Source organism: Lepisma saccharinum, chromosome 3, assembly GCF_977018435.1.
Source record: "Lepisma saccharinum chromosome 3, izLepSacc3.1, whole genome shotgun sequence".
Taxonomy (NCBI): Eukaryota; Metazoa; Arthropoda; class Insecta; order Zygentoma; family Lepismatidae; genus Lepisma; species Lepisma saccharinum.
In genome coordinates this window covers 100,101,895-100,126,801 of record NC_139231.1, presented here as the reverse complement: position 1 = coordinate 100,126,801, position 24,907 = coordinate 100,101,895, and the positions used below count along the sequence as shown (strand labels likewise).

At 39.9% G+C, this 24,907-nt stretch overlaps 1 protein-coding gene across 1 annotated transcript in view; it reads right to left on the bottom strand.

The window, feature by feature from the left end:
• LOC145985248 (CD9 antigen-like) overlaps window positions 1-24,907 on the bottom strand; it is a 179,329-nt gene that overhangs the window by 67,345 nt on the left and 87,077 nt on the right. The window lies entirely within an intron of this gene.

Here is a 24,907-nt window from a genome sequence, read left to right as displayed (position 1 = left end):
CTTTCACTTCGGTCAAAAGAACGTTTGATTAGCACACAGCAACACGCTTCAATGCAAAGCTTGGGGCAACGAAATGACGAACGAAATTATTTAGGGACACAACTAGGGTGGCGCCGCCACCGGCTAAGTTCGCAAGTGAACAGCCCCCATTGAAACGGCATGTTGATCTAAATGTCCAAATCGAGATTCTGTCACCCATTTTTCACTGCACAGCCACGTGCAACATCGAGTAACGAGCATAATTTGCATCTTGTCTAATTGCGTAATGGCCATGTTCTTCCCTGTAATTTGATCGCCTTGGAACCTGATGCCAGAGTTCCATGTAATGCAAAGGTGTCCGAGATGTTCAAGTCTTCGTGCTGGCGTTGCTCATCTAGCGTGGGGCGGTTAAAAATAACTCCATGAGGATGTGGGAAAGGGGGAGGGGACTCTCTCACTTCACTAGCTCCTTCTCGCGTTTCGCATTTGCAAGAGAAGGCTCCTTAGTGTCAGTGTTGCCAACGATTCCCATAGAAAAGTCACAAAAACTCTACATGGAATTTACCTATAGTGGTTTTCACATCATGAAGGGCACAATGGGCTCTTATGGACAATGCTTTTCTTATGGGAAGATAAAGCGCGCTATTGCCAAATATGTCGATTTTGAAATTTACGTGAAGTACAAAAAAAATTACAGTAACGTAGAAAATTTTATGTAGAACACAATGGCGAGAACTAAAATTGTGAACTTTATTTCATATTATTTTTAAATAATTAAAATGCAAGTTTTCATTGAAATCAAATTTTGAACATCTTTTCTATTCAAAGCGTTAAATCATGCCGTAAAATCGGAGGAATTGTTACAAAAAAAAATCGACATTACTATGAAGTTGTCACTGGTGATGGTGGTGCTGAAAATTTGACAATATTTTTAAAAAGATGTTCTTAAAAAAATAAATTATCGAATAAAATGTGCGGATTTTTTATTGGCGCAGTGGAAAATGTCGTCTCTGGCCAAATTTTGTTGTAGAAGTCTACGTAAAAACTCACAGCGACAAAGTTGTAAAGATAATAATGAAATTATTTTTTGTCTTCACTCAAAGGTCCCCAGAGTCATTATTTCCTATAAATGCAGTTTGTTTTCAAGCCGATCAGCGCGCGAAGTAAGGCGACGCGCTGGCGTGAGTCTTAGTCATACTCAGGTGTTACGAGTTCGTAGGTGCCCAACAGTTCAGTGACATTTTAACACTCTTGGTGGTCTGGTGAAGTTTTGTGTGTCGACATTTCGGTTATTTTTACAAGTGGTTCATGAAGTGATTAATAGCGTCCTAATCTGTAAGTCTTCAGTCATCATAATGGATCGCAGGAAAAAGGGTGAGAGAATTACGTAGAAGTGGGGAAAGAAAAACTATTTTAAGAATGTTCGAATATTTAAAGGAAAAGAACCCTGGACGTAGTCAATCCTTCATTGTTTAGTGAACTTTGTAAAGTGGCTGGTGTCAGTGGGCGTACATTCTTTAGATTAAGAAATCATCGTTACACTCCGGAAAAAAAGAGTAACTGGACTAAAATACAAATCGAGCAGGGAAGTGAAATATAATGATTTCATTCGCAGTGCCATAAGACGCAAATTTCATGCATTTCTGTAGAAATGTTCCCGCAACAATTCAGTCTGTGATGAAGGAAGTTAACGACGATAAAGATTTGCCAAATTTTACATATTTGACTTTCTATCGTTTGCTGCAAGAAATGGGGTTTGAATTCGAAAAGCGAGGAAATAAGGCTTTATTGATTGAAAGAAACGATATTATACTTTGGCGCCATTCATATTTACGAGAAATGAGACAATTTTGGAATGAGAGACGGAACATTGTTTACTTAGACGAAAGTTGGGTAAATGTAGGGCATACTGTGTCTAAAGTTTGGAAGGACAAAACAATAGCAACACCCAAGGATGCTTTTCTAGCCGGGTTGTCTACAGGGCTGAAAGGCCCTACCGATCGGTGGTAAGATGGGGTTTGTACAGGGAGCCAAACAAGTATTTTTAGAAAGAAGAAAAAAAAATCTGCCGACTACCATGACGAAATATTAGGTTTAAACAGTGGTTCAAAGATCAACTATTATGTATGTATAACAGTAATTGTTACGGACAATGCATCCCATCACTTTAGGAAAAAAGAAAGCATATTCTACCTTAAAAAACCGTAAGGAAGATAGTAAGGCGTACATTTGAATCAGTCACTCAGGAGCAATGGTGTAATTACTGTAAGCACGTCGAAGGGGTTGAAAATAACATGTGGAAAGCAGATGAACTGCAGGATGACATTGAACCACTAATCATTAGGTTAGAGAGCAGTTCTTCCAGCAATGACGAGACAAGTTCTGATGACGGCAACAGTGAACAGTCCAAAGACTCACCTATGGAGGATGTTGAACAACTGTCCGATTAAAGTAACACTTATTATATAACATTTGCGTTAAAAACTGTTTTACTGTATTAACACATTAGATAAATGAATGTTACTTTATGAAATAGATTAATTATGCTTGCATTTCATAAGTCTCTCTCTCCCCATACTTTGTTAACTCCGATTAATAACAACAACAACAATAATCATGGAAAACTAACAACTATAACAAATGTAACAACAACTGTAACAATACACGAGTACAATACATACAACATGTTTATTGTGAAAGGAAGCAAGCGCGACAATCCCGACCGCCGATAAGAGCTAGCGCACCTTAAATGGCAACACCGCGCGGTTTCTCCATAAGAGCCATTGTGCCTTCACGATGTGAAAACAACAATAGTCAAAACCTCTATGGCGAATAAAAATACCTCCAATTTGTTGCAAACCTGTGAATAATATTTAAGCCTAAGATTAAGAACATCGTGCCGCTCTCGTATGTTCAATTTTAGTTATAACATTGAGCACAAGTTATTTTTATATTTTTACCCATTTCAGATACCTTTCATTTTGTGATCCTTTGCAAAGTACTTTCCCCACTGGGGAGGAACTTAGCATGTGAAGGCCCGGGATTGTGGCCTGTTTAAGCACACCTGAAATAAGGGCGTGGGAAATCTTAAAGGTCCAGTAAATTTCAGTTTGTATTTTTGCTGCTTTTCTGCCCTTTTCGTCAATCACGATAATGGAGTGATGGATTAGATTAAATAAATGAATGGACACTCTCACATAACACTCATGCCCAGGCCGGGATTCGAATATGGGAAGTTAGATGACGAGACCGAAAGTCTACCACCTAACGCACTCTGCTACCGAGTCGGATCGTTGGTTCCAATCAATAAAACAAAATTCACTGGATGCGTGTTTAAATGCATTAAATACATTACTTTAATAATAGCTACTTACATATATTTGATGATTCGGGACAAATTTTTCCCGCCTTGCTGCCGGAGCACTAGAGTGTTCGACTCAATAACTCACCACTGAAGGTTCCGGGTTCGATCCCGTCCTGGGCATGGGGGCTACTTTGTAAGCGTCGTATCATTATTTTCATCTGATAATAATTCATCTTCACTTTAGAGATTACCCAAAAATAGAAGATAGGCGACGAAAAATAAGGAAAATAAATTTTCTGCGTTATTGATTTAAGTTTTCATGCATTTCATGCATTTTCAATTTTCTGAAAATTATAGTTGGCTATTTCAAATTAGCGTACTGTATCAACTGGGAGAATGTTTAATTTGTAGAAAAATCGATGAGGACGGGCCCTTCGGGGCAGATGAAGATATAAATCTTTAAAGATATGTAAATTCATCAGCTTGGTCGGTAAGGAATGTCTAAAGAAATCAGAAGAGTCTGTGGTTCTTTTTCATGGCAACAGACTTTACAAATAGGCCAGATCAGATTTAGTGACTTCCTGCTGAAGTTGGCAACTGTGCTTACTATACGCGAACGCCCTCCTCTCAGCTCGCGAGCGTGGGTGGCTCGGCTCGAGGAAATTGCAAAATTCAGAAACATCTGCGAGAGCAGATGAAGTGGCGCGGAAGGGAGCAAGAAAAACAGTTGAAAGTAGTGAAAATTTGATGAGCAAGAATTTAAAGCAGAGCGGATCCCTCGAATGCGTCCGTCACCCTTTCCCAGTGGCATTCTTTGTTTGCACGGGCCGCACTGAACACCGTTGGAGCTGCAGTTAGAGACTTCCCAGACAAGAATGGCTGAACTTGCGAACACACGAAAAATAACGTTATTGTCTTCCCCACGTTTCCACCAACTGAGTCACTATGTTTCAGATTCCTTATCCTGAAGAGAGTGGTGTGTCGGGAAGGGGTTGGTGGTAGTCGTATCTGACTACTAAAAGGAGACAAATACCCCCCCCCCTTCCTTTTCAAAAATTCTGGGCACGCCACTGCAGAGTTAGTGTGTATTAAGACTCCGTTGAACCTTTGACTGACGCCTGCGAACTTCCTCTAGTTTCGAGAAACCGCTCTGATATCCCAAATTCTGAAAAATTACATCTGCTTAGTCGTGTGATGTGCTTTCGCTGTCGTCTAGGAATTATCAATAGTTTAATATACTTACGTAGTCTCGAAACGATTGCGAATATCTAGAGAAAAGCGAGAGTAAACCACACGAAGACTCACGTGAATATTCTAGAAGAAATTCTAAGCAGATGTAATTTTTCAGGATTTGAGATATCGGAGCGGTTTTCTAGAAAGGAGAGGAAATTGTGAAAGCGTCTTGGCTACTGACGTCGGCCAAATGTCCAGCCGAGTCCACTTTACACTGACAAGGTAATCGGGATTGGACCTACAGACCTACAGACCTCGCTCGCAAAGGAATATGAGTCATTGTGTGCAATTCGTTATTCATTTGTTCCTTTTTTTTGGAGAAGTAATACGTCACCAGGTCATGTGACTCTTTTTTTACAGTGGCAGCGGTTGAGTTCACATATCGCACTTCTACCTTGAATTGGTGGAATCGGTCTGCGGAAGCCATCATCTGTGTACTGATAGTATAATTATAATGTATTTAAGTTTAATCTAAGATCCATATTACTTGATTTATTTAATTAGTTTCATTTCTGCCCTATTTATTTGTTATGTTTAATGCTACCAAAACGCAGATGGTCCTTTCAGAGTTGACCGATATCCATTAATCATGTTCATTTGTATTCAATTAGATTTAGAACTTCCCTATTCAAAATTGCTGATTAATAATAAATTTTCCACGTAATAATAATACAAAACATTGAACCAACCTTAATACGTAATGGGAAACACAATCTGATTACGGTACATTTATTTTGCCTCATATTTGTAAATTGGATGATTAATGTCTATCAGATAAGTTATGCTTCATTTGTAACTGGAAAATTTCTATTGTTAAAGTATACGACAATTTCTAGTCGTTGCGTCCTCAATAAATTGTTAAATATACTATTTACTTTTCGTACTTCCCACATAGGCCTCAGATTCTGCTAAATATTTTAATAAGTAAAGGTAGTCAAATTGTCAGCCCGTAGTATATATAATTGTAGAGGACTAGTGGTATAATCCAAATCTAAATTATATGGGAAAATACTTGGGTGGTGACAAGTCTCGGGTTGGAGTCACGACGTAGGCATTGGTGTTCCTTGTGAGTGTCCCTTCAACAGTTCGTTTAATTTAATCACCACTCATTCCATTCCCATCGTCGCCATCAGTCAAATGCGGAAGAAAACAAACGCATCATATAAAAATAGTTCGTTTTTCGGTTGGGGTTTACACAGTGGCGACTCGCGGCTTTTTTGGGGTGTAGGAAGAAGTTAAGGTAAACCGAGGAAGGTTTGAAAAATACGTTCACTAATGTCACACGTATCGCTTGTACTGTCAATAGCATTTAGAATCTTAGCTGCAGACCTATGCCCCCCTTGAACTATGAAATATTTTAATGTAAACCTATAAAATCCTACGACAATAGCATTGACGATATTTTACATTTTCAAGAATTTCGATTTTGTCCCCCCTCCCCCCATCGTTGTATGAATTAAGGATAATAAAAGGTACTCCTTGAACTCTGAAATTATGCTATAAATGCTTCTACATTGTGCTAGGATTTATTATTAATTATTTTTTCGGATAACTGTTGTTTTAAGTTCAATTACGCATTTACTTTGGGAGTTTAAACTTGTGTTGCTTATTATTCACTACAGTTATGTAATATTGTTAATTTTCCCACAAATTTGTGTACAATGGCTCAACAAATGAAATGAGGTCCGCCTAGAACTTGAAACGGTTTTGGGAAATTGTTTGTTTACCCCCAACCTTCTACAAATTTTCTGCCATACATTTTCCTCACGAACAAAATCGGTCAGGATAAAGAAAAAATAGAAGATGGATCGTGACATGGTCGTAAAAAGGTTGTCGCTGTGTAGGCACACTCTTTTTTATTTGAATCATGCCCGCTCGCGAAGTAGAAAAAAGTTTTGGACATAATTTTATTTCATGAAAACATATCCCTTTGAATATTTTCCTCTCTCAGATACTCACTTTGCAGATTATGCTAGATTTTACCATTATGCCAAAAGCAGGGTGCCAGGATCCAACAAAGATCAAACTGTGCTAGATTTAGTACCATTTGCTGGGGTTAGCATCACTGATTGAGGAAACTCTTGGTGCTTCCTCGCTGGGTCTTTGAAAAACGCAACCTCTCCCCCTGCCCCTTCCACTCCTCACTCATCTGCTTGTATTGTTCCCAGCGAGGTTCCTCAGGCGGGGTAGCAAAGCGTATGTGTCCATCGTCTTTGGGCTGCGGCTGGAGCGAGCGACAGCAGTCAAGTCTTGACAGTAGCTAACTTAGACAATTGTACGTATTGCGTTCATAATTTTATAACGCGCACTGTTATGAAACTCCTAAAAAGTAGAGAACTGGAAATAAGTATAAATGAACTGTAGGAAGTTCCTCACTTCCTACATGGAGGAATCGCCCCTGGGTTTACATCAGTCATTCAGGTCTGACTTTCAACTAAAGATCCAGTCCTGATAATCTGTGTGTGTGTGTGTGTGTGTGTGTGTGTGTCTGTAAAACTGGTTTAAAAGGGGGGGGGGGTCTACTAACTTTGAGTTGCCTAAGAATATGGAGACAAACAAACATGAATACTTATTCAACTTGAAACAACGGTCCAAAGGATCCCCCTATGAAACTTCACTCTATGCAACCTGTGACACTTTACTGCATGACAGGTTGCATATCACGCAGGTACTACGCAAGAAGACTGTCCTTTGTTTTCATTAGGAAGGGTGCGGCAGTGCTGGAAAATAACCTACACACATCCAGCACTTGTCCTTCCTTTTTTGTCACGAGCACACCACGTTGTTTAAGTTTTTTTGTTTTCTTTTTTGGTCCCCTGATGCACAAGGCAGCTGCCAAACGGCATAAAGTGTTTCTCTTTTACTTTGTTGGTCGCCGCTTCCGGTAGCTAATTGGACAAGTCTACATTGCTGACATTATGGTTTCAAGATAATTTACGAACCTACTATGTACAGTTCTCTCAAGCTGGATGACCAGTCAAAAAATACTCGTAAAAAGTAGCCCATATTTTTTTTCACATAGGCTGATGATACTAAAGCAGTTCCCAGCGTTCGCAGAGGTTCGTCGTCGTGCGATATTTTGAATGCATTTGCGTGTGTGTGTGCCCGTGCGCAACACTGACAAACTTCACACTGCATAGTAGACACCAAGTCGATCAGGCTTGGCTGGAGCTTTGCCCGACGCGAAGGCAGTTTTTTCCCCCACTCTTTTCGAGAAACCGCTATGAAATTCCAAAATCTTAAAAAATTACATCGCTAAAAATACCAAATAAAGTATTCACACAAATCTTCATGTGGTTTGCTTTCGCTATTGTCTAGATATTATGAATAGTTTAATAGACTTATGTAATCACGAAACTACTGAGAACATCTCGGCAACAGCGAAAGCAAACCACATGAAGATTGATTTGCTTTATTTTTTTGCTTTTTGTGCCACTTTTGGCTAATTTGCGAAGACGGGGATGAGTGATGATATGATGAAATTTATGAATTGGCATTCACAAGCATTCATGCCCAGACTGTGATTCGAACGCAGGACCCCTGGCAAACGACATGAAGATTTATGTGAATTCTCTAGAAGGTATTCTAAGCAGATGCAATTTTTCGGATTTGGTAATATCAGAGCTGTTTTTCGAAATGGAAGGAAAATTCGAAAAAAGTTGCCCTCGCGTCGGCCAAAGGCCCGGCCGAACCTTATGGTGAATCGTTCATGTTTATGAAAGGCCGGCCTCCGTGGCGGAGTGGTTATCACAGCGCGCTAAGACGCCTGGGGTCCCGGGTTCGAAATCCCGACCTCGGGGGTTCTTAGTGAATATCCCGTCGCGATTAGCCAAAAGTGGCAGAATTGAGAATTAAATGAACCAAACTAATCATTCATGTAATCTAGTCGGAATAGCGTCTGACTGCCACGCGGGAGACCCGGGTTCGCTTCCCGGGGTAGGTGAGCTAAGGTCGTAATTCTTCCGGCCTTGTTCCCGCATAAAGCACTTCGAGGCTCACCCAGCCTCAAATCAATGGGTACCTGGGGGTAAAGGCGGCCGGAGCGTGGTGCTGATAATATCAGATCCAAAAATGACCGAAAGCGATGTGTAGGGCCCTACCCCCACATCCCCTAAATGTTCCTTAATGACACAGTGTTATATGCACGGGAACTTTACCTTGCCTTACCAATCACTTATGTTTATGAGAGCAGTAGCATCGAATTCACTTTCAATTTCCGGCCCAATTATTCTCGCCCTATTACTTTAATTCAATATATTTACGTTTTGTTACCATGTTCAAGCAAATCACAGGAAGCGATCACGCGTTCATGCCGTAACGCAGCTCTAACCTGTATCAGTTTGCACTGCGAAGATGTAAACGGAAACTCACCGAGACAACTGCACGTCTCTGTTGTTATCGAATTTCAGTACATTGAGCGTGATTTGAGGGAAGGCTCACCCTAATTGCTTAAACCTTCAGCATAACATCTCCCGGTCTCCTGTCTATTGGGATATTTCAGAGCTGATATTTCCTCCGGTTCAACTCTTCCCAGGGACTAATGAATATTCATGAACCTTTCCGGCAAATGCCAACCGACTCGAGTTCACTTGGAGCACCAGAGGAACAGGCAACGAATCGGCTCCTTCCGACACCGACTGCTCTTACGAACCCGATCTGATGCCTAGCGAAGTGAGACTCGAATAAGAGCAGTCAAATGCGGTTGGCAGGAGCTGCAGCCTTGAAATCGGTGGAGATTCGTGTACCACGCCACACCACAGATTGTGGTGGTCTGTAATCTGTGACAGCCGTTTGAATTATCATGGCGCGTAAGGGACCATGTAAACAGCTACTTCTCAGCTTCGTGTTGGATGTATACAGATAGTATTTCACGATATTCAAAGTGTGTTTGAAGTTCACTTTATGCGCAGACTGGCTAATCATCATGGCCTGGACTTGCAGTTTAAAGCAGGACCGGAACCACAGTGCCATGGACTCTGCTAACCTAAGTGGTCATCATCACGTGCACGAAGCCAAGGGCTCCAAGTTCGTTCCCGAACGTCGATGTATCACTGTTTGTCCTTCGACCATTTCATCAGTAATCCTCATCGTCGTGATTAACCCAAGAGACGTAAAGTAACCGAAATAGAGAACAAGTGTGATGTGCCTCATATCAGGTAATCGAACCCACAACCCCTTGGTTACAAGGCAACGGCCTTAGTCGGCAACTAATCCCTAGTCAAGGTGGCTCTGTTTACGACCTTAATAATAATAACAACAATACTGTTTCATTTAAGTACTATGAGCAGCGTATTGTCTACATACAGTATAAAAGTAGAAAATTATAACATATACAATAACATTAATTCTGCAATAAATATTACACTTTGCCATAGCTGCATTGATCAGCACACTTTTACAATAAAATTATATTAATTGTAATGCACCAGAATGAAAATTGTAAACATTCCATTTTCCTTGTACTGCAATTATACTAATTATAATGTGCGACAATTCAAAAAATAAATATTGTTTCCCTTGAACTAATGTGCCATATTTTAAAATATAAACATTGTAATTAATGTGAAAGACAACATATTTGTTTTAAATGCAGCAACTGTCTACAAATTTGTTCAAAAGTTTATATTACGAGTATGATTAACTATCACTTTACCACAATCTCTCCCAAGAAACTCAAAATACAAAGTAAAAGTAAAAAAAGTAAAGTGTTCCCCTGTGCTTAGCACCACGCCATGAAGGCGTATAGGGGGTGTGGGGGTAACGCCCCACACTTTCTTGATCCGGTCGTGAGTGGGGGTGATGTGATCAGCATCACGCCCCTGACCGCCTTTACCCCCCAGGGTTTCCCCCAGGTACCCATGTTATTCGACGCTGGGTGGGCGCCGGGGCCGCTTCCAACGTTAGAAAAGTTCCCGGATTTGAACCGGCCAGGGATCGAACCCGGGACCTTGAGCATGGTAGTCAGACGCGTTACCGACTGAGCCACCGCGGCCACTACAAAATACAAAGGCAGTATACATAATCGGCAATATCTCAAATATTCTTTAAGTGGCCAACTTTTGAAATTACCGTATTTGCCGTACATATTTTTGAGGAAAAAGCTTTATCACTGAATTTATATTGATTTATAGTAAATATTTCAAACATGAAGTAATATGTACAACAAATAACTTACTTAATCTAACAGGGAAAGAATAAATGTTAATCTTCTTCTTCACACACCTCAAGAAAGCAAGAAAGAAATCGTCTATCACAGAACAACAACGGAAGAAAATTCCAGAAATGAAGGTAATAAAAAATTGAATATCGGCGAATAAGAGGAACCTTGTTTTTCAGACCTACTTTTAAAGGGAAAAAAAAGTGCGTCTTATACGCCGGCAAATACGGTATACAGAGGTATGAGATAATGCCCTCAAACATTTTGCTGTTGGAGGCTGTTTCAGGAAACATTTGATTAACTTTTCGACCATCATCCTCTACCATACACATATATTCCTTCCAGGGTTGAGAGTAGACCAGGGGGACTTCTACTTTTCTTAGTTCTAACCTCACGGATATGAAATACGTAATAAAATGCATTCACTCTACCCAACCTCCACACAAAATTGTGGTTTGTTTGAAACCGCCGTGTTTGAAGCTTGTAACTGATGCATCTTTACCGTAAAAAATGTATTAACAACTGTGAAGGGCATATCCTAATGCATTGCTCTGTCATATCTCCATGCAAGAGCTTATCTTGTTACATTTCAATGCACGACTAACATTTTATGCAATTCAACATTTTACTGGAGTATTGAAAATGTCCCTTTTTTAACAGTTACATTTGCATGGGTAACTCTTCAGTGACGTAAGCACTGACCGATTCACTGCATTGTAGCCCTCCGCGTCTAGGGAATCGTCATCGGCGTTTAATGAGAGATAGATGGACAGTGGTGCGGAAAATTCGCATGAATACATTTAACATCGAACTGTTGTGTTCTAAATATAAATCCATACATACGAACGTGACAGTACCGAAACAATGAAGCAGATACAACATACAATCCATCTCCGAATTCCAAAAAGGCACGTCAACTATTGTGGCATATCAGTACGAGGAAATTGCAAAACTAATTCAGGCACTTAGTTCAATGAGATCGACATGTATACATTTTTACATGTGTGTTACATTAGCAACAACTACGCAGTAATAATTAATTTGAGTGAATTGTTAATATACTTATGGATCTTTAGTAGGTCAAGTCACCTACACTCTGTCTCGGGAATCTGTGGAGCAAGGCCGTGCATAACGGTAGAGAAGGGGAGAAAGAGATTGAGCTAATCAAAGCAGTGCGCGCTGTTGCAAACTGCTGGTAGCTGCAGCAGCATTTCTCCTCCACGCATTCACTTCCTCTCTCACGCATTCATTGGTCGAGCCCTCTCGAGTCGTATTTGCGCAGAGGACTTTGTTTTCTTTCGCTTGCTTCAGAGGTTCCCGGGACAGAGGGCAATAGGTGAATTCTACCATTGGAGAGTGAAGTTCTCACGTACAGTCACAAGCAGAATTGTGTTCGACTTCATATGTAAAAAAATATAAAAAAGTGAACTTGGACCTTCACCGACGTACCCTATCCTTACAAGTTAGAAACCCAACAAATTGCGCATCGAATATTTACAGTGTTCGCGTTGAGGGTGATGACAAAATAATTTTCTCCATTATGTTTAATTTTATTGCTGTTTCATTTATTCATTTTGTTTATACGAGGGCTACTTTTTTTTCAACCTCCGATGGCGCCGCCAGGTGGCCCGTGAAGCGCTAGGAAGCGGGGCGTCACGCAGCGTGATTGGCATTTCCCCTGCCACTACCACCACCACTGCCAATGCCAACGCTTCAGTTGAAGCTGAGCGACGGACGCGTAGAAATATCTGCTACAATCGACTCTCCCGCCAAGTGCGAGGTGTGTTACTGGTTGACTTTATGGAGCCCTGGACCAAATCAGTCCGGCTGCATACTGTGAGACATTGCGCAGACTACGCAGAGCCGTCCAGAACAAACTGAGAGGCATGCTGTCTTCAGGCATTGTCTTGCTTCATGACAATGCCCGAGTGCATGTTGCTGGGTCAACCCAAGACCTTCTTCAACGATTCCACTGGTAAGTGTTTGATCACTACACCCCACTCCTGGCAGTGAGTGACTTCCACCTTTTCCCGGCGATGAAGAAGTGGTTGGGAGGACAGCGCTTCCACACCAATGAGGAGAAGCTTCAGGACACCGTGCAGACCTGTCTCAACAGACAGGCGGCACCTTTTTTTGCAGAGAGTATTGAAAAGCTCGTGCATCGGTACGATAAATGTCTGAATCTTCTTGCTGATCACGTTGAAAAGTAGATTATACGTGTACGTAACTTTTGTCAATAAAACCACTTTGCTATTCACTGTGGTTTTGATTTCTTGCCCTATCGGAGGTTGAAAAAAAATAGCCCTCGTATATAGGGTTTTCCAATAAGAACGATATGATTTTACAATGAAATAAAATGAAAACTATTTCAGATACAACCAAACTTTTTATATTATTTTGAAGCATAGTTTATTACATTATGTTTTGAATAACACATCATTCAAGTCGAGGTGACTTAGTGCACACGAGTGAATTCGATGAACCCAATTTTCGATGACTTTGTGCCATAACTAGGACCTAATGTCACGAATGCAGCGCTCGATGTTCAATCTTAATGCATCAAGGGTTCGTGGTCTGTTTGCATAGCCTATAGATTTCAAATAACCCCACAAAAAGCAATCTAAAGGAGTTAAATCACAACTTCTTGGAGGCCAACTAACAGTTGAATTAAAACTGTTATTATTAAATTATAATTATAAAGATAACTTGAAATTATCCTTTCACCAAACTGTTCTTGCAATACGTCGATAGTGGCATTAGCAGTGTATGTGGCACCGTCTTGTTGGAACAACATGTCCTCCAAACCAATTTCATCTAAATTTGGCCAAGAAAAATATGTTAACATCAATCGGTACCGCTCACCAGTCACTGTAACTGCATCTCCTACCTCGTTTTGGGGGGAAAAATGGTCCGATGATGCCACCATGCCATAAACCACACCATACAGTGACCTCTTGCGAATGCAATGGCTTCTCGTGAATCTTGTGGATTGTTCTTACACTAAAAACGACAATTTTGTTTGTTAACATATCCACTTAACCAGAAAGAGCTTCATCTGAGAACAGGCACGTATCCAGGAATTCCTTTCTGGGGGGGCTCAACACCATTTTTTAAGGGGTATAGTAAGAACCTCACAATTGTGTGTTTAAGACCAGAGGTGGCAATTGGGTTCCAAAACGGGGGGGGGGGGGGGGGTGCGGAGGGCGTTGCAAGGAAAGTTTACTTTCTCTTGGTAGCCAAGGCTTAACATTAAGAGGTCATAATGTTGAGGCAAAAAAATAAAAAATGGGGAACAACTATTTCTTAAATCTTTGCCACTGTAAGGCTGTCATTTTAATCAGAACGTGAAATCGGAACATTTTTTACCACTCGACTCCTCTGTTTCCATGCATTAATATTGTGTGCCGGAACCATCTCAGTATGTGTGTTTGTCCATTTCTTCTCATCAGCCATAAAAACATCTATGGTATCTTTGAGTGTTTTTACGAAGCTGTTACACATGCACGGGATGGACAATCCACTCGACAACGCGAGCATAGACGCGAGATTCAAATTGTGGGTTGCGAACTGGACGCAGACAGCGCTCGAATATTACTGTCTGATTCGAGCCTGAAAACCACTAACGTGTCTTGTCCTCCCATTTTTTCAGCTCTTATAAAAGCCGAAACCCACCAAATTGTTCAGATTCAGGCCTTAGCACTCACAAGTGTTCAAAAATGTCTGTCACAGCTTCCGCTGTCTTGTCATATATCGGCACGAAACAAAGGAAGTCTTCTCGAATACGGCTGGATCACGAAACAATTAATGCACAGTGAAAACCTTCCGTTCCCAAAACATATAATGTTTCGTCTCCCAGTATGATCAAATGCTTATTCATTTATCTCCAGTGACGTGCCCAAAGGAGGGTTTGTGAGGTTATAACCCCATTTGATCCAGTATTCATTTTTTTTTAAAAAAAAAAAAAAAAGAAGGGCGTGAAAGACAGGAAAAAAAAAATGACAAAATCAGGACTGACCACCAAAAATAGTATGCGTAACCCCTCTCCCTTCCGAAAATCCTGGGCACGCCTCTCTTTATCTCGGACACATTTTTTAAAATGAACTCACCAGAAGTTTTTATCATCGTATTGGAGATGCGTTCTCAGGCGACACGGTGTGAAATCTCCCTTATTAGGCCACTGTCATTGTCACCTCGAAGTAGTAGCTCTTGTTGACCACAGAAAAATATTATCCTCAACCGGTGATAATGCTCCTCAGTTTTCTTCTCTCTCCTATATTTTCTGTGCTTGTTCACTATACAGGCAACACCTTACGATTTGATATACACAGGACATGTACTATGTAGACATTTTAACGAAAAATCGGTTTAAGTCAAGGATGGCTAGGTGGCTCAATTGGTAGAGCCCTGATTTGGATCCTGGTAGAGCCTGCAATTTCCACCTAAAATGTCTACATATGCAACATCTTCCTGCTTTCTCTTCTCTTCATTCATAAAATTTTCGGCTGTCTCTTTATGATAGTTAAGTGTTTGAATGTGTTTCGAACCCAGAAGGCTTAAACAAAAGTATTTTTTTATATCATGAAATTCTCAGACTGCATATACGAAATTTAGTTCTGGCAAAACTAAATCATCACTCAAAACTTTGATTTTCAGTTGATCTATGCAGTTTATTTCTGTTTTAATATCCGGTACTGATGAAATATTCACTTGAGAGAAGAGAAGAGAAGAGAAGAGAGAGAGAGAGAGAGAGAGAGAGAGAGAGAGAGAGAGAGAGAGAGAGAGGCATTGATCTCTTCGGCCCTCGAACCGAACTAGCACCACACTGAGGCCCGGAAGTTCTGCTGTCGTCAATGTCTTCATTTTCGAATCACTATATCTTATAAAGCAATCAGAGGACGCTGACTGATCTGATCACCAATCGACTGTATGAATTGTCACACTTACCTCTGAAATCTAATTAACCGAGTCTTTGTACAGATCAATCGAAAAATTGAATCCGCGTATTTATATCCTCATTATATTGTAGAACGTTCAGCAGATAAAACGATTCGTTAATATTGCCAGTAGTTGACTCCTTCTCTCATTCAAGAACGTACCCTCTCCCGCCTTCCAGAGATTAGAAATTAAAACGAATTGCCCTACGTGTGGCGCTACCTTTCCTCAAGTGCGCTGAGACAACACCGAAAGCGCAAGAAAAGTGTACGTGCAATATTATCAACAACAGGGTTATAGAACATTCTCCGTTTTGCCTCGATACTTGTCTATCTCCTTAAATCATCGTCACATTATTCAAAAAGCCAAAAACCTAATTTTATCTAGTGTAAAATAAAAAAAAAACCTGGGGGGGGGGGTTCGAGCCACCTCAACCCCAGCTTGGATACGTGCTATTAACAATAACAGGGTTATAGAACATTCTCCATCTTGTCTCGATAATTATTTCTCCCAAATTATCATGACATTATTCAAGAAGCCAAAATCCTAATTTTATCTAGTGTAAACAGAAAAAATCCTGAAGGAGGGCTCAAGCCTCCTGATTCCCACCTTGGATACGTGCTATTGACAATAATAGGGTTATAGAACACTCTCCGTATTATCTCGATAATTATTTCTCTCAGATTTATAAATTTATTATCTTCACATTATTCAAGACGCCAAAAATCTAATTTTATCTAGTGTAAATTTAAAAATTTCCTGAGGGGGGAGGGGGCTCGAGCCACCTCATCCACACCTTGGCTACGTGCTATTAATAATAACAGGGGTATAAAACATGCTCCGTCTTGCCTCGATAATTATCTCTCTCCTTAAATTATTTTCACATTATTTAAGAAGCCAAAAACCTAATTTTATCCAACGTAAACTGAAACATTTCCTGGGGAGAGGGTCGAGCCCCCTGTGCCCCATCTTGGATACGTGCTTTTATCAATAACAGGGTTACGGAACATTCTCCGTCTTGCCTCGATAATTATTTCTTTCCTTAAATTATTGTCACATTATTTTATTTCACACCACAAGAAACCAAAAACCTCATTTTATCTAGTGTAAACCTAAAACTTTCGGGGGGGGCTCGAGCCCCCTAAGCCCCCCCTCTGGATACGTGCCTGTCTGAGAAGATTCTATGGACTATAGTTCTCGCGAAGTGCAGATTGAGTATTCACAAAAGAACGTCTATTTTCATATTTTTTTTGGATAATAACCAAACGTTCTTGAAGCGTGTATTTAGCCATGCCTTTACAATGATATTACATTATTTTATGTAAATAATAATGGTAGAAGTATGGAATAGTATGGGATTAAAGATAATAGAAAATTTGGCCACATGTCGTTCGAAATTTCTCCATTCAAGTGGTTTGTGGTTCATTTTCTGGTGGAAGCACAAACTCTGTGTTGAAGATCCCACTTTTTGAGCATAAGGACTTTCATAGTTCCTACTAGCCTTTGTCATCACTATTATTTATGAGAACATGAATCATCACTCTAAAAAGAAAATATGCAACTGAGTTGCCACCAAAAGTGATATAACTACACCTCGGAATTTATGTTTTTAATCTATTTTTTCCTTTACATACCTTCCTTTACAGGTATGTAAGAAATACTAAGTTACTGATGAAGTTTTATAGTGCCTATAAAACTATTTTGCTTGTTAGAACCTATGTTAGGTTTACGCACCTAAATCAAGCCTTTTTTTTTAGGATTTTATATATTTTTAAAGGTTTTACAGGATTTTTATGTCACACAGAGGCATTTGCTTTGTTTGGTCACGGAAAAATTCAATAACGAACGTGTTTGAAACATAGTACTCTGTGTCAATTTCCTTTCCTCCAAGTTCAGGTGTTTTTTTTAAAATCTCTAAACAAGGCAAAATGTCTGGCGGCACAGTCCAAAGTGCAAACTTCTGATCCGTGTGGTCTTGGACAAAATTGCGGAGTTTGAGTGTGGATAACATGAAAAACCATTGACCTAACTATACGGATAAGAGAGGATATTAATAGCAAATTTCCAATGGTAAGTTCGACCATCGTCGTAGGGTTAGGCAACACACATAACGTTATGGAAGATAGTGCGTATTTCAGGATATAGGTGTTCCATTTTCATTGCCGGTGACTATACCTAATCAGCATTTTTCAGAAGTTCGATCTATTTTAAGTTTTTTAACCTACTTGAGGATTTCTCCAGCCTAAGTTAAGATTTTTAGGACCTATTTTAGGATTTTTAGAACCTATTTTAGGATTTTTAGAACATATTTTAGGATTTTTAGAACCTATTTTAGGATTTTTAGAACCTATTTTAGGATTTTTAGAACCTATTTTAGGGTTTTTCGAACCTATTTTAGGGTTTTTAGAACATATTTTAGGGTTTTTAGAACCTATTTTAGGATTTTTAGAACATATTTTAGGGTTTTTAGAACCTATTTTAGGGTTTTTAGAACCTATTTTAGGATTTTTAGAACCTATTTTAGGATTTTTAGAACATATTTTAGGGTTTTTAGAACCTATTTTAGGGTTTTTAGAACCTATTTTAGGATTTTTAGAACCTATTTTAGGGTTTTTCGAACCTATTTTAGGGTTTTTAGAACCTATTTTAGGATTTTTAGAACCTATTTTAGGGTTTTTCGAACCTATTTTAGGGTTTTTAGAACCTATTTTAGGATTTTTAGAACCTATTTTAGGATTTTTAGAACATATTTTAGGGTTTTTAGAACCTATTTTAGGGTTTTTAGAACCTATTTTAGGATTTTTAGAACCTATTTTATGGTTTTTCGAACCTATTTTAGGAACCTAAAAGCACACTTTTTAGAACCTAAAAATCCGAGGTCTAGATATAACACACTAATTAGTCAATACCTAATCGAGTGCTAAAAGACACAATACTTGGTGTGGTTTGACAGCAAATGGTGTAACAAGATACCAACGATGGCGCTAAACAACGCCATTTCCGCATTAACACCTAATGGGGTGTCCCGTTGCCACCACTTTTTGGTGGCAACTCAGTTGCATATTATCTTTTTAGAGTGATGCAATGACTGCATACTGTTGTGTAAATCCCAAGTTCACCGTTCACCATGCATTTATATCAGGAACTTCAACTCAGTTCCTCTCGTGATTATACAGGGTGGTCCAAAAAGATGTTACCACTTATATAGGAGGTTGAGTTATTGATATTTATTGGTGTTACCACTTATTTGGGAGGTTGACTTTTGGTTATGGAGGATGGTGAAGGAACGTGTTTATGCTGTGAAACCAAGGGACCTGCAAGTCCTTCGTCAGCGAATCACCAATGCGATACAGTCCATGCCTGTCGCTATGTGTCACAGAGTAATCGAGAGCACGATTGAACGGATGCAAGTGTGCATTGAGAACGGTGGCGCCCAGGTTGAAGGTGTTCACTGATTGATTGATGGAGCTGAGCCAAAACATAAAAAACATTAAAAAAAAGTATTTCACAAATCAAACATAATGACAACAATAAACAATAATTCAACCTCCCATATAAGTGGTAACATCTTTTGGACCACCCTGTACTATAGCGCTGTGTCACATTGGTACGATTTCTCTTCGACAGCCTCCTCCTCCCGCCCCCTACCCTCCACAGTTGCAAACTGCAGTGATGTTGAACATTACGACGTTCAAAATGTAGAGACAATATTTTGCAAAATGGAAATTCCCCAAGTCAACAAGCGATTAACAAGATTTTTGAGATCTAAGATATTTCAGGTAGGGGAGGATGGGCCTGATGACACCCCTTTAATTGCCCTTCTGTTGCATCAGAGAAAAATTCAACTGCAGCGGTTGATTACATGTATATGATTTGCTTTGAGGACTCACCGAACTCTGCAATGGCCAATTCAAAGATTTTCTCTTAAACCTTTTTTGTTGCGACATAACTCACCTGCAAAGAGAAAGAGAGAAAGGTGATTACAATATTGACGACACGACAATACACATGACAAATCAAGTCTTACGTACAAAACAAATAAAACCATTCACTTAGATGCATATTAATTACAGGGCACATTCATTCACAACTTGCGTTTACACACAGAATCCGAAATGTGTCAACCGACAGAAATATATTGACTCCAGTAACATTAAAGTGAAGAAACTGCTAATGGTACATTTTTGGTGAATCAAAGTCCATTATTTTCAGCTCCTTCTCCGTTTGATGCACTAAAAATGCATAAAATGCGATCAGACAGCCACGGTAGTTTTCTTGAAAACATGCAAGTTTTAAGGGAGGGACAGGGTATCCTCACTAATTTCGCCGTAACAAATTCCATGACTTTTCTTGGTTTTCCAGGCATTTCAAAAGAACTTCCCTGACAATTTAATAATGCTGTAACATAAATGTGAATCAAACGAACAAAGTTTATTCAACACTTGAAAATAAAGTAGAAAAATATCTTACACAAAATATATATAATCATGAAGCCTGTTGGCAAAAAATGTGAAATGGGTGTTTTTTTTTTAGTAGATAAAACCATCCAATTTCCCCGACATTTCCAGGTTACTGAAGAAAATATTATACCCACACGCACATAAACGTCGGTAGGACGTCTGACTCTCAACCCAGGAGACCCGCGTTCGATTCCCGTGGTGAGTGATTTCGGGTTGGAATTTATCCACCAATATCCCTGCATGGATCGCTTCTGGGGTTCACCCAAACTTAATATCCTATATGTTTGGAATCTGTGGAGCAAGGCGCTGCTGGAAACGGCTGGAAGCTCCACTCGCTTGCCCTCTCACGAGTTCATTGGTCCGGTCTTCTTGAGTCACTACTTGTGCAGATTCCCGGGACAGAGTGTAATAAATGTCGGTAAATTTGTAGTCGGAGGCAACGGCGGCCGGAGCGTGGTGCTAATCACATCACCTCCACAAATTAACAAGATTGTGAGGCCCTACCTCCACATTCCCCCACAATACTTCACGAAATGTTACAGACATACACACATATATATACGTGTATATATATATATATATATATATATATATATATATATATATATACACACACACACACACACGCATGATGTATACGACAAGAGCAGACTGTACGAGGCAAGCAGTCCCATTCCGAGACTCCACATTATATTCCATCTCCCCCCAATGTTCACCCGCGGTACCCCTTGTTCAGAGATCGTAAACCTCTTGAACGACGCAGTCATGCAGCAACGGCTGCTTGTCTCGATATAAGTTCGATATTACTTCCCATTCAGACTTGCCTTTTATCACGCCGCTTCCCCTGTCGGGATCAACGAGAACCGTAACGGTACAGAGGTGGTAATATACTGTTGCGTAAATATAAAGCCTTTCCTTTCATCGGGCAGCTCTGTCGAATAGCCTCCTTAGCAACGTATTGCAGTTTCAACACCCAATAATGTTCACGTTCCGTGCAATGTTCTGCCCGAACATCTTCAAGCGGGCATTTTATATGTGCAGGGCGTAAATAAAATGGTCCCTGCAGTGGCGTACCTACGGGGGGTTGATGGTGGATTGATACTCTCATTGTCCCAGTTTTTCTGATGGGGAAAATGCAACATTGGCTGCAAAAGGTGAAGTCTTAACTCTTTCTCCATTGGGAAATTCATATGCACACCGCTTGGTCTCTGCACTGTGGAGGCCGCTTCGGTAGTCGAATAACTTCAGAGGCAAACTCACGATCCCAAGGTCACGCGTTCAAGACCAGGCCTGAGTATGGGTGATCGTTTGTGAGTATTACTTCAGGATGAAGACAGCTTGCGTATGGCATTGTGAACGCTCTAATAAATAAGGATTGGATGGAGTGTAAGAAGTGCGAATATCAGCCTGGTACCCATGTATCACGTACGCAGGTAACACCAGATCACATTATCCAATATAATTTCAGTTTTGAACTTTTGAAAATTAATTTTAAATAATATGTTTGAACAATGATTTTCTCAACTATATCTTCTCTGATGCTGTTATTCGTATTTGTGTTTTTGTTATTTAGCGTTGGTTTTCCTCCACTTTTGGCTAATCGCGACGGAGGATGAGTGATGATATGATGAAGGGAAACTCACAAATAACACCCATGTTTAGGCCGAGATTCGAACCCTGGACCCCTGGCATCGTAACGCGCTGTGCTAACCAGTAACCATTCTGCCACGGAGGTCGACAATGATGGTGTTATTCATATTCGCAAATGATTCAAGATATTTATATGATTCTGTTTGCTCTAAATGTCCCACACCGTGGCTGTGCGGTGGAAGGCTCCATGCTTGGGCCTCGGCTACGGGACGCGCGCAGGTTCGAGTTTCCTGTGGAAAAGCGCAACAACCATTCTCCTGAGATTTCGGCCTGTGTATAAGACCGGTGGTCACACACCATCGTGAGGAAATTGGGGACACAGGAACTTACGACGACCTGGGGTTCGTCGTGGTGACCACACTTCACCTCATAACATGTTGAATGACCTCTTCCTACTTCGGCAGGTGGAAGTGAGGCCGGCAGTCGGTAGTTAGGTACTGGCCCTCATGGGTTATTGCACCACAGGTTATGTTGTTGTTGTTTGCTTTAAAAACGTATATTGGCCTAACATTCGTTCTCTATTTAATACTTGTATTAGTGGATTTTAGATATTTGATTTTTGTTAATTTAAAATTGATCGAAATACTTAGATTCCTCGTTAACTTCTTAAAGGTTTCTGATATTGACTGTCTATCTCTTGCAGTTATCGAATTATCAAACATGTCCCATCACAGCCAACATTAATTTACCTAACACTAGGGTTACTAGACGTCCGGTTTTTTCCGGACATGTCCTACATTTTAGCCTTATGTCCGGCGTCCGGGAGGAATTTGAAAAATATCATAAATGTCCTACATTTTGAGCGTCACATAATATTAGGAAAATACGTGTTTCAATTGAGTAAAGATAAATTATGCAAGTTACAAGTCTATGGCCTGCGCTCCCAAACTCAATAGTGAAATTTATTTTGATTCAGCCATTGCCCAAAAAGAACATAAAAGTTTCTGGCAGAACAAAAACGGAAGCAATTTATGAACAAAGTTTTGGGGCCACATTCTGATGATGTCACTGTTCAGTGTCTAAGTGGAATTTCTTGTCTTGGGATTTATACTGATGGAACAAGATGTTTGCTATTCTTACAGCAGGGGGTATAGAGAACAAAACTATTCAATTAAAAACAACCCTACTTTAGATGAAACTTCTGGAACCATTTCAAGTTATGGTAATTGCCGAATATTTGTTTCCCATTCCAGGTCATAATAGTACTTTTATTACCAGCAGTATAGCGAAGTCATGAGAGAAATATTTTTTTTCCAAAATGTCTGTAGAAAGTTTGGTACTGGGGTTCAGTATAATTTCACAGAGTTTGACTGTTCAGTGTCTCATATATATATTTTTACTAACCCTTAAACTTTAATAAAAATTGGCTTCTCAGAGAAGTATTAGTTAAAACAAGTACTATGAAGTGTATTGTGTAGAATTAAATACAATTTTGGAAATTTTACATTTAAGGATTCCTTTTTTTTTCAAATCTGAAAATTGTAATTTTTAAATTACTTTCTAACATGTTCTGGATATGTATATTATGTATTGTGAATGTTTTCTGTCCTACGTTTTGACTTAAAGTCCTACATTTTGGGTCATTATGTCCTACATTTCCCATATAGCGATCTGGTAACCCTACCTAACACTAAAATATTAGTTCCGTGTATGGGAAGGCTGGTGTCGGAGCCTCTCGAACAGAGTGCGTGGTTTTTCGTGAAGAGAAACTGGCTCCGCTGAGCATTTGTGAATGGGTGGACCGTTTCATTAGCAGAGTGGAGCGTGATGCCGGATGTTTACCCCATCACTTGAAGCGTCCTGCGAGATTGGAGGGTCCTGATGGCTTCTGTACACAGGGAGAGGTCCTCCCAGCCTTTGTGCGTTGCACATGAAAACCTGTCGAGGGCGGGATATAAACGCCACCTCTCCTTATTTCCTGATTCCGCCCCCGCGCCTGACAAGGGAACCCTGATTGGCGACGAGTGCTTCGTCAGCACTTCTCGCTCTCTTATCTCTCTCCTTGTAACCAGTGGCGTGCGCCAGTAATGTTCTACAGACCATGTCGAATTCGCGGCCTACTTCTTCTTTATATTTTATACACATGGGGCCTGCACCCCCTCCCCCCGCCGAAAGCACATTTTTTTTTGTTTTAAAAGATTACACTAACACTAAATAAACGAACTACGTATATGCCTCTTTGTATACTTCCCTCGATCTTATGTGAATATACAGAATTGAGCCGGCCCACGTGGTGGAGTGGTTAGCACATCGCGCTACGACGCCAAGTGTACCGGGTTCGAATCCTAGCCTGGACATGGCAGTTTGTGAGTGTCAATTCATCAATTTCATCATGTCATCACTCATCCCCATCTTCGCCAAAAGTGGCACAAAAAAGCGAAGTAAAATAAAGCAAATAAATCAAATCAAATCAATAAAGAATTGAATTTGGATATGACTGTTTTGTATGTACAGTGTACAAAAATTAATACATAATTTTCAAAATTGGGGACTTGTTTCTCATTGCCCGAAAAAAAAAAAACTTTTGTTATCACAAATCGTGAATTTTTGTCTTTATTTCTTCCTAGAGTAACTTTTTATACCTAGGTATATAAATTGTAATAAACTACTTAATGAATGTGTGTTGTTATATCTCTAAATTTTACGACATATTTTTGTCTTTCATGTATATGTGTTATTACACCAAAAGATAAAATTACAATATGTAAATAGAATTTACAAAAATAAATTATTATTATTATTATTATTATTATTATTATGTTAGAAACCTGGTTTACGTACAAAGACCTTTCCTGCAATATATTTCTATACTCCATCCACTGGAAGAACAAAGTTAATGCAAAGAAGACCACGTGACTTCGGTGAAGAACCTGCGTTGCTTTGTTCGTTCTGGTGTTATTTTGCCCATGAATTTATTGATCGCAGCTGTACAGCTATATATACAGGTTGCACAACAGCAGCTCCGTTGAGTGGCATTGGCTTCTGTATTCCTATAGATATAGGCAAAGCAAAAAGGAAATTACGAAAAAACACAAAGACCCTGAATGACATTTACTCGTGCTGTTGTCTCAATAAACAATCCCAAACGACGTCGCTACAGAAACGCACTGTATAAACTACTCATGGGCTGCAACGTTGTATTCGTGTTTGTGCGTGTGGTCCGCTGTGTTAATATTTAGGGCCGACTTCTTT